The following is an 8,203-nucleotide window of genomic DNA, read 5'->3' as shown; positions in this document are numbered from 1 at the left end:
ATATCAGCTGACGTCACTCACATCTCAAACTTGTCTGCCGCCATTTTTAGTACCTGAAGTGGTAGCTAAAGAACTAGAAGCTATGCCTTTAATATGTTGTGGGCATCAAAATCGATATTTTTACAACAATTATGCTGCGTTTACATTCGCGTGAATGGTGCGAATTGAGCGTTGCCACGGCAAACGCGCAAGTTGAAACATGTAAACTTTGACGGAAAATGCGCCGCGTTAACCAATCAGGAGCTTGCTCTATTAGTGACGTGATTACAGAATGCGAGCGGAGTTGCAGAAGCCCCTCCCATGAACCAAATTTCCATGTGAATGTCTCGATTTTGACGCCTCTACCGTGGCTGTTGTAAGCGCAGTATAAGAAGGCTCGACACATGATGATACTATGCTCGAAGTATCACCTGTGTCTCTACACGTGAACTTGAGTATTGAAAACAGAGTTTGCTAAAAAGAAGGTTTTGTACAACTGACTTTGTCTGTTTTGTTTTTCGCTCGCCGCCATCTTGCCAGTCAAGATGTATCAATCTCCGAATGCGACGTAAGGAGAGAGGAGAGTAAAGATGGATAGCTCCTTAAGCATAGTTCCGTATAAATGCACGGATGATTTGTTGTTTTGTCGCAAGTGAAAAACAATATTGACCTTCTAGTTGAAAAAGGAGCCTCATATGATATTCTTTCTTTTGCATTTGGAGTTTGATTCTTTATGTCTGGCAAAGATAGTGAGCAGACATCAAAACAGTCAGTTGTCTAAAACCTTTCATTTTAGTAAACTCTGTGTATACAAACAATTTTCTCAATGCTCACATTCATGTGTAGAGATCCAGGTGATACTTCCAGCAAAGTTTCATGTTGTGTCGTGCCTTCTTAGTGTTAGTGTATAAAAAATAGTGGTAGTTCGGTAGCAGCGGACAGCGGCTGGAAGAACGCATCAGGGATCAAGTAGGCATCTCACCCTAAGCAAGATATTTTTTTAAAGTAGCGTTTCTTTTCATGACAGTCGAGGTGCGGAATGTTGTCTTTCGTAGCCATTTACTGTATCCTTACGAATCATAGACAGTAAAAGATAAGAAATCCGTAAATCGTAGCAAGCTAGCCAATGCTTGTCAGTAGCCTACTGGTACTCGGGAGGTACTCAAGATGGCGGCAGTAAGCTGAAAAAAAGAGCGGACGACATAAAAGGTCACATGACTGATAATCATCCATAGCCTGTGTTACCTAAGAAGCATATTGTGATGTCACTATGTGATTTTGGATCACAGCATATGCATGAATGTTTAAACTTTACTGTTTACACATTGCTAATTTACACTTATAGGGCACCTATTATGCAAAATCCACTTTTACAAGGTGTTTGGACATAAATGTATCTTGGCAGTGTGTGAACACAACCACCCTAAAATAAAATAAAAATCCACCCACTCCTTCATTAATCCTCATTAAACCAAAGCAGTCTCATTAAACATGCCTTTTGATTCTCTTATTAATGTGATGTCACACTGATAAAGCCCCACCCACAGCCACTGACTGACAGTCCTGCATTAGCATAGTTTTCACTCTCAGCGAGTTGTACCTTGTCCGCCATATTTCAAGAATGAGATACTATTGTCTCAGTCTGTATTCACAGCAATCAGACCTATTTTACTAAAAGCGCTCACTGTCTTTTTTTGCGAGTGAGTAAGGAGCAGTAGCTCATTTACTCCCACCCAAATGGGGGCATTTTGGACATGCTGCTAATGATCTGTGGGTTATTTTGAGCTGAAACTTCACAGACACATCTTGGGCATCTTATAAAAATGAGCATAATAGGTGCCCTTTAAAAATAAAGGTGTTAAAAAGGGTTCTTCATCGTCATGCCATAGAAGAACGATTTTGGTTACCCAAATAACTGTTCTGACAAAGGTTCTTAAAAGAGCCATTTCTTTCTCATCTTTTATAACCATTGTCCCGTATAAAGAATCTTTTCTTATTCAGTTCTGTAGATGTTTAAGCTTCTTTATGGAACCATACAACCTGACCAAGAACCTTTTAGCAACCTTTTGGTATTAGGCTGATGTCTGTCATTACTATGCAGATGCACCTGATATTGACTACTGTGCACTGAACAAATGGTTCTGATTTTATCATTTGCAAAGTGCAGACAGATTTGAAAAGCAGATACTGATTTATGTGTAACATTAACAAAGTGTTGTACTCGTCAAAGCTCCAATTAGAGTTTGTTCAGACAGCCAGCAAAATCTAATTTTGGGGCGTAACAGACTCGCATCCATTTAGTTTTGTGTAGTATAAACAGCAAAAAGCCCACATGAGCTCCAATGTTTAAAATAGAATTAAAATCAGTATTTTTTTTCTCGAGTGTGTATCGGTCTAAACCAGGGGTGTCAAACTCAATTTCATCCCGGGCCAAATCAGCATTACGGTTAATCTCAAAGGGTCGGTTGTATTTGAACGACTGTATGAATGTATCAATTCTTTTATTACTGTACATTGCATAATTTTCTCTGCATTTGATTACTATTGGTTTTGTTAATAACTCAATTAATACATAGCTTTGAAAGTAGAAGCCCAGGCAAATAATGACAAAGTGTGTAGAGTACAACTATTCTACAGATTATTTTAAAAATAATTGTGGTGACAAAAACACATGTTGTGTGTGAGTACACTCAAAATGTTATGTTATCCTTCATTGTGCAGGTCAGAAAATGAGAGGCATTTTAGATACTAATAAAGAGCTTTACAATCTCCACCACAATATGCATTTATTAGACACATATACTCTTGCTTGTCATTTCTTGCCCTCTTTACAAAAAAGCTGTGATTTTTTTACCTGGCATTGAGTGTCCGATTGACTGACATCTCATGAGTTCAGTGTTGTAGGCTACAGATCAATAGTTTCAATCGTTATGAGTCGGATGAGTCATTGGTTAGCGTATTTAGCGGGAATAGACGCGTTGTAAACTAATCCCAGCAGGACATCGCAAAACATTTCTGTACACGAGACGGAAAACATTTTCTCGCTGGATCCGTGTGAGCGTGCGCGAGAGAGGGAGAGAAAGAACGAGCAGATACTGTGCGTTCCATGCAGAGGTCGCATAGGCAGCGTAATCAAGCCTGGTTTATTTAAGTTAACTTACCATTACATTTGCAAGTCATACGCATATTACAACTATTTACTATAAACAAAGAATAATATTTACTTTATAATTGTTAATATTCTGAAACAAGACAGTCTTGATGACGTATGCAGCATGGAAATGTGCCCTCCGGAGGCTGCAGCGCTCGCATTCAGACACGGCCACTCTAGTAGTGCGCGCGTGCAGGGCACTGCTCGTTCTTTCTCATGCAATCATCAACATTATCACTATAATTACATTACAAAGACTTTGGCGGGACAAAAATTAGTTTTGGTGGCTGCTAAAAAAATCAATGTAGAAAATAACCTGCAAAAAATAAAATTTATAATAACAATAAAATAATCTGTAAACTCTCGCGGGCCACATAATTAACATAATTTGTAAACTCTTGCGGGCCAGATGAAATGAGGGCGCGGGCCTTGAGTTTGACACCCCTGGTCTAAACGGTCAGATCAAATTTCCAAGTATTTTTTGGAGTACAAGTTTTGCAATATTGTTTGAAACTCAAAATGCACTCACTCTTCCCTCCAGACTATAATGTGAGTAGTAAATAAGCTACAATACATTCTCAGAAAAAGGTACAAATGCTCTCACTGGGGCAGTAGGCTTTCAAAAAGTACATATTAGGACTTCAAAGGTAAGTAAATATTAAGAATTTTGTCCAAAAACACATATAAAGTTTCGTTAAAAAATATCAGTACAGAAGATAAAAAAATCACTGACATTTTTCTTAAAGGTCACGTTCTTCCTGATCCCATTCTTAAACCCCTAGTTAGTGTGTAATGCTGTAATATACCTGCATAAATAATACCTGTAAAATGATAAAGCTCAAAGTTCACTGTCAGGCGATATATTTTCTTTAACAGAATTCGTCTTACAAAGCCTACAGCGAATGGCCGGTTTGGACTACAGCCCTTTACTTCCTGCTTTAATGACGTCACTAGAACAGTTTTTTGACTAAACTCCGCCCACAGGAATACGTCAGTCGCCAGCTAAGCTAACGGCAAGCTAAGCTGCTATAGAATCACAACACACTAAACAAACACAATCAGAACTCGATACGTATTTCTGAAGGAGGGACTTCACAGAACAAGGAAGACATCAGCACGTTTTTAGGACAGCGAAAACAGCGCTATACAGATAAGTAAATTGTGTGAAAAATACCTTATTTTTTACACTTGAAACACATGTTATAATGCACACTGTAAACACAATAAAAGCTTCAAAAACACAGAAAGAATGGGAGCTTTAAGATTGGATTTGAAAACCCAAATCGGATTTGTGCGAAGTGTCAACAAAATGTACTTGCAGTTATAGGCTTGTATTAGATACTTGCACTAAAATAGTAAGAATGCTTTTTGCCCAAAAACACACATAAGGGTTTTTGTTAAAAATTATTTTACTGAATAAAAATGTATGTACAGGAGATCACTCATAAAAATCTGTAAAACTCCAATGAGGTATAAGAGGACAGGAAAGCTAGCATACTCCAACTCACTTTTTTGTCTATGTGCGTGGGTGCGTTGTAGTTTTTATTATATAATTTTTCAGCTTGGCTTATTTTTTCCTGTTCACATCATCAATAGAATTGAGTTAGACGACATGAAAACGAGGCGATAAAGTGAGACGGCGGTCGTGATTGTGTGTGAGTGTGAAAGGATGTTGGTCTGAAACTGATATTCCCACCGAGATTCCTTTACCTTAATAACAATGAGAGGAGTTTCTGACCGCTTCCTTTGAGCTTTTATTGGGCATGAAAACATACACACATACACACGCACATAGTGCGACAGGAACAAACTAGAACAGAGAGCCACGCGCTGAAAGACAACATCCACGTCTCCACTGAAGAAAAGAGCGGATACTGTTTTAGAGCTAATTTTGACCATACCGTTGTCACACACACACATTAACCCGAACAATACGAAAAGATTTCCAGGCAGCTATTTGCTTGCTTTCAAATAAGCATCACAAAATAAAATGCTTTTTTGGCTAATATTTACATAACCCATTTCAAGGGTTTCAATAAGCAAGTTTTCTAAAGACTAAACAAATCCTTTTAGCCCCCGTTATGTAACGTATAGTAATTAGAAGTCCACAATAAAATGAAATGATCACAGCTGATTTTTACAGACTAAGGCATTCACGAAGTTGAAATGGGAACATTGGATGGACAGTCTCTATACGTGTGCCAGATCCCTGTCGGAATAATTTGACCTTAGAAATGTAAGAGAGTCTAGTTTTAAACTCACACTGAGTCTCTTGTGTGGATGTTACCTGTAGAAGTATGGAAACCCCCTTCTGGACTGAGTCTGTGTGTGTGTGTGTGTATTTGTGTGTGTGCGCACGCTTTTTCCATCCTGTCCTGCACACACAATCATACATGCATGCTTAGGCGGAACTAAAGGGCTGGCTCCACCGGACACATGAGCAGCAGACAGCGTCATCCATCTAGTATGTGTGTGTTAGAATTATATGTGGGAAAAATCCCATCTATACCATTCCTTCGTTTGAGGATGCGTTGACTCCCAGGGGAAACCTTTTTACTATGCTTACATGCGTGTGTGCTGGAATGCTGTCTATGTTTCCCAATACAAACAAAATTACCTTTAAAGATATGACCTCTGATTCATCACTATGGTATAGCTTTAGATACAGACAACCAGAGTGCCCAGAAGAAGATTTTATAGCTGTAAAAGTTGCTTATTCATAACTACAAAGCCTTAGTTAGATGCATGTATCTCTATGATAAAAGAAGTTGAAGCAAGTAGTTGAGCACATTTGTTGATGAGTGAATTAATGTATAAGATTGCATTACCTAAATAATTTATGTGGCTGACAGTTTAGGTCGAAACCGGGCATGGTTTGCATGAAAATTGTAATGTGAATCAAACCTGGTCCTTGCTCCGGCTTTAACTTCTGTATATTCGGCAGTTTTGCAACAACGGACCGAATAGCTTTTCTCACGTCTTTCTCCGCTGCCATTACTGAACTACAACTCAAACTGACGCACGTCCTCAACGTCATCGTTCTTAGCCACCCCCCTCTGTTCGCTGATTGGTCCTGCAGATTTTTGCAGGAGAAAACGAAACTCTACAGAACAGTTCCAGAAGTAGTACTGAAGCGAAATGAAAATTAAGTGAATTTAAGTGATTTTGGGCATAAAACAAGCAAAAAAATCTGCCAATGGGGTAACCAATTTTTTCTTGAATTTTTCTTGAATTTAGTGTTTAAGAAAAATGTTCAAGATTTTTTTTGCTTACCCCATGCTTGTGTGGCAAGGTGATATACAAAAAGGGAATTCCAAATGAAACTAATTTCCGACTACGCCACCCGGAATACACCGGGAAATTAACCCATAAGGCACAAAGGTTCGTTGTCAAAGATGGGGCGAGGAGGAAAACACACACAAAAATATAGAAAATATATTTTTATTTTATACATTTAAAAATAATCGCCCTACAAGGGTCACAATTCAAGCTTCACATAGCATACAAAAAGACAAAGCAATAAACTATAAAGTGAGAGTTGCTGGCCGGGATTGTGTAGTTTACACCGCAAAGTTAGTGAAGCACTGCAAAACCGCAAACAGCAATTTGTGAATTTCAATCCCCAGCCAACGCATCTCACTTTAACACAAACAAAATACAATACAAAAAAAGACATTAATAACTAAACAAAAGAATAATCAAGACAATTAAATAAAACGACAAACAACCATACACAAACAGCTGACGGTAGTTGGGTCACGTGTACTCCCAGCGACCAAAGAGAAGTCAGCACTTTAACAACAGTGGATAAAACAGTCAATTCGGACCTTCATAATCACAGTCCTGTAGTCGAATGACGTGGTCAATACCATCAGCAGCCCAACTCGGTCCTATAACAGCCTAAAGAAGGGCAATATCATTGTCGCGGATTCGTGAACGTCCAACTACCAAATGAAGCGAATACAATCCAGGCAAGGCAGCAGTGCAGTCATCTCAGGCGATTAACACTTCGTCCCATTTAATGTGGTTACGGGCACCGTGAAGGCGTAGGCTACATGTCACCTGCCAGGCACAGAACACTTAATTATAATATACTCCAACGAATACCCGGAATAAACGATGGTAAAGCTACGTACCAATTCATTCCCAAAGGTTACAAACATCACATACTCGGCGACGAGAACCCGATGGAACGGTCATTATACCTTGGCACAAGTATAATAAAATTAAAACTTTACACAAACGCAAATTTACGCGTACAGCCAACACTTACCATTCATTCATAAAACCTGCGTCCGCCAACAGGGCGGTACCACTGGATGACGCATATCACTCCCTAAACTCTCAGAGGTTTTATACCCTCTGAAGTGTCCTCCAATTGGTTCGTGGATTTACCACACATCAACCAATGACTAGGCTATGCGTCATCCTGCTACACTTGTTTTATTCACAAAATATATTTTTGGTCTAAAAAATAGAATTATTTTCTTGGGTCGTTTTGCGCATCAAGAAAAAGCAACCTGATTTAAGAATTTTTTGATATCTTTACTGAAAACAAGACAAAAATACTAAGAATTTTTTTCTTGAAAATAATTTTTTGCAGTGTGTGTACATTTATAGAACATAATGTGTTTGATTTTTATGACACGATGCAGCGCTTCTCGTCCGGTGTGCAACCACTGATCTATATAAATGACTGGATTGCGCATAGAACGCTTGACGTAACTGCGTGAGGTGAAGCCAGCGCAGAGTTCGAGCCGCCATCTTGGTATACCCAACCGGCAGAGAGCGTCATTGACTTCCATTCAAAATCATGTTTTAAATTCACCCGCTTTACAGCGTATCAGTTACATTAGGTTAATTTTTAGGATATGTGTACATTAATTATTTGTTAATTCTGGTGTTATTTGCAATGTTTATGTTTTAATCGGGCAGGATAATGGATTTATAAAAAACCGTTAAGGTGAGTGTGTCTGTTGCATTTGTTAATGACACGGGTATAAATAAAGTTTTGTTTGACATTCAGCTACACTGTGACGGTCGGCGTTATTTCTCTAAATAAGTTTAGGTAAC

The 8,203-nt window shown here is 38.7% G+C and overlaps 1 long non-coding RNA gene across 1 annotated transcript; it reads right to left on the bottom strand.

Annotated features, from left to right (window-relative positions):
- Positions 1 to 6,555: 6,555 nt before the first annotated feature.
- LOC141350340 (uncharacterized) lies at positions 6,556 to 7,477 on the bottom strand. Its single transcript, XR_012358445.1, has 3 exons — positions 7,404 to 7,477; positions 7,267 to 7,335; positions 6,556 to 7,192 (listed from the first exon to the last, which is right to left on the bottom strand). It is a non-coding gene; the product is annotated as an uncharacterized lncRNA (long non-coding RNA).
- Between the last annotated feature and the right edge of the window lie 726 nt (positions 7,478 to 8,203).

The sequence above is a fragment of the Misgurnus anguillicaudatus genome, chromosome 18 (genome assembly GCF_027580225.2).
Source record: "Misgurnus anguillicaudatus chromosome 18, ASM2758022v2, whole genome shotgun sequence".
Taxonomy (NCBI): Eukaryota; Metazoa; Chordata; class Actinopteri; order Cypriniformes; family Cobitidae; genus Misgurnus; species Misgurnus anguillicaudatus.
This window is presented reverse-complemented; position numbering and strand designations above follow the sequence as displayed.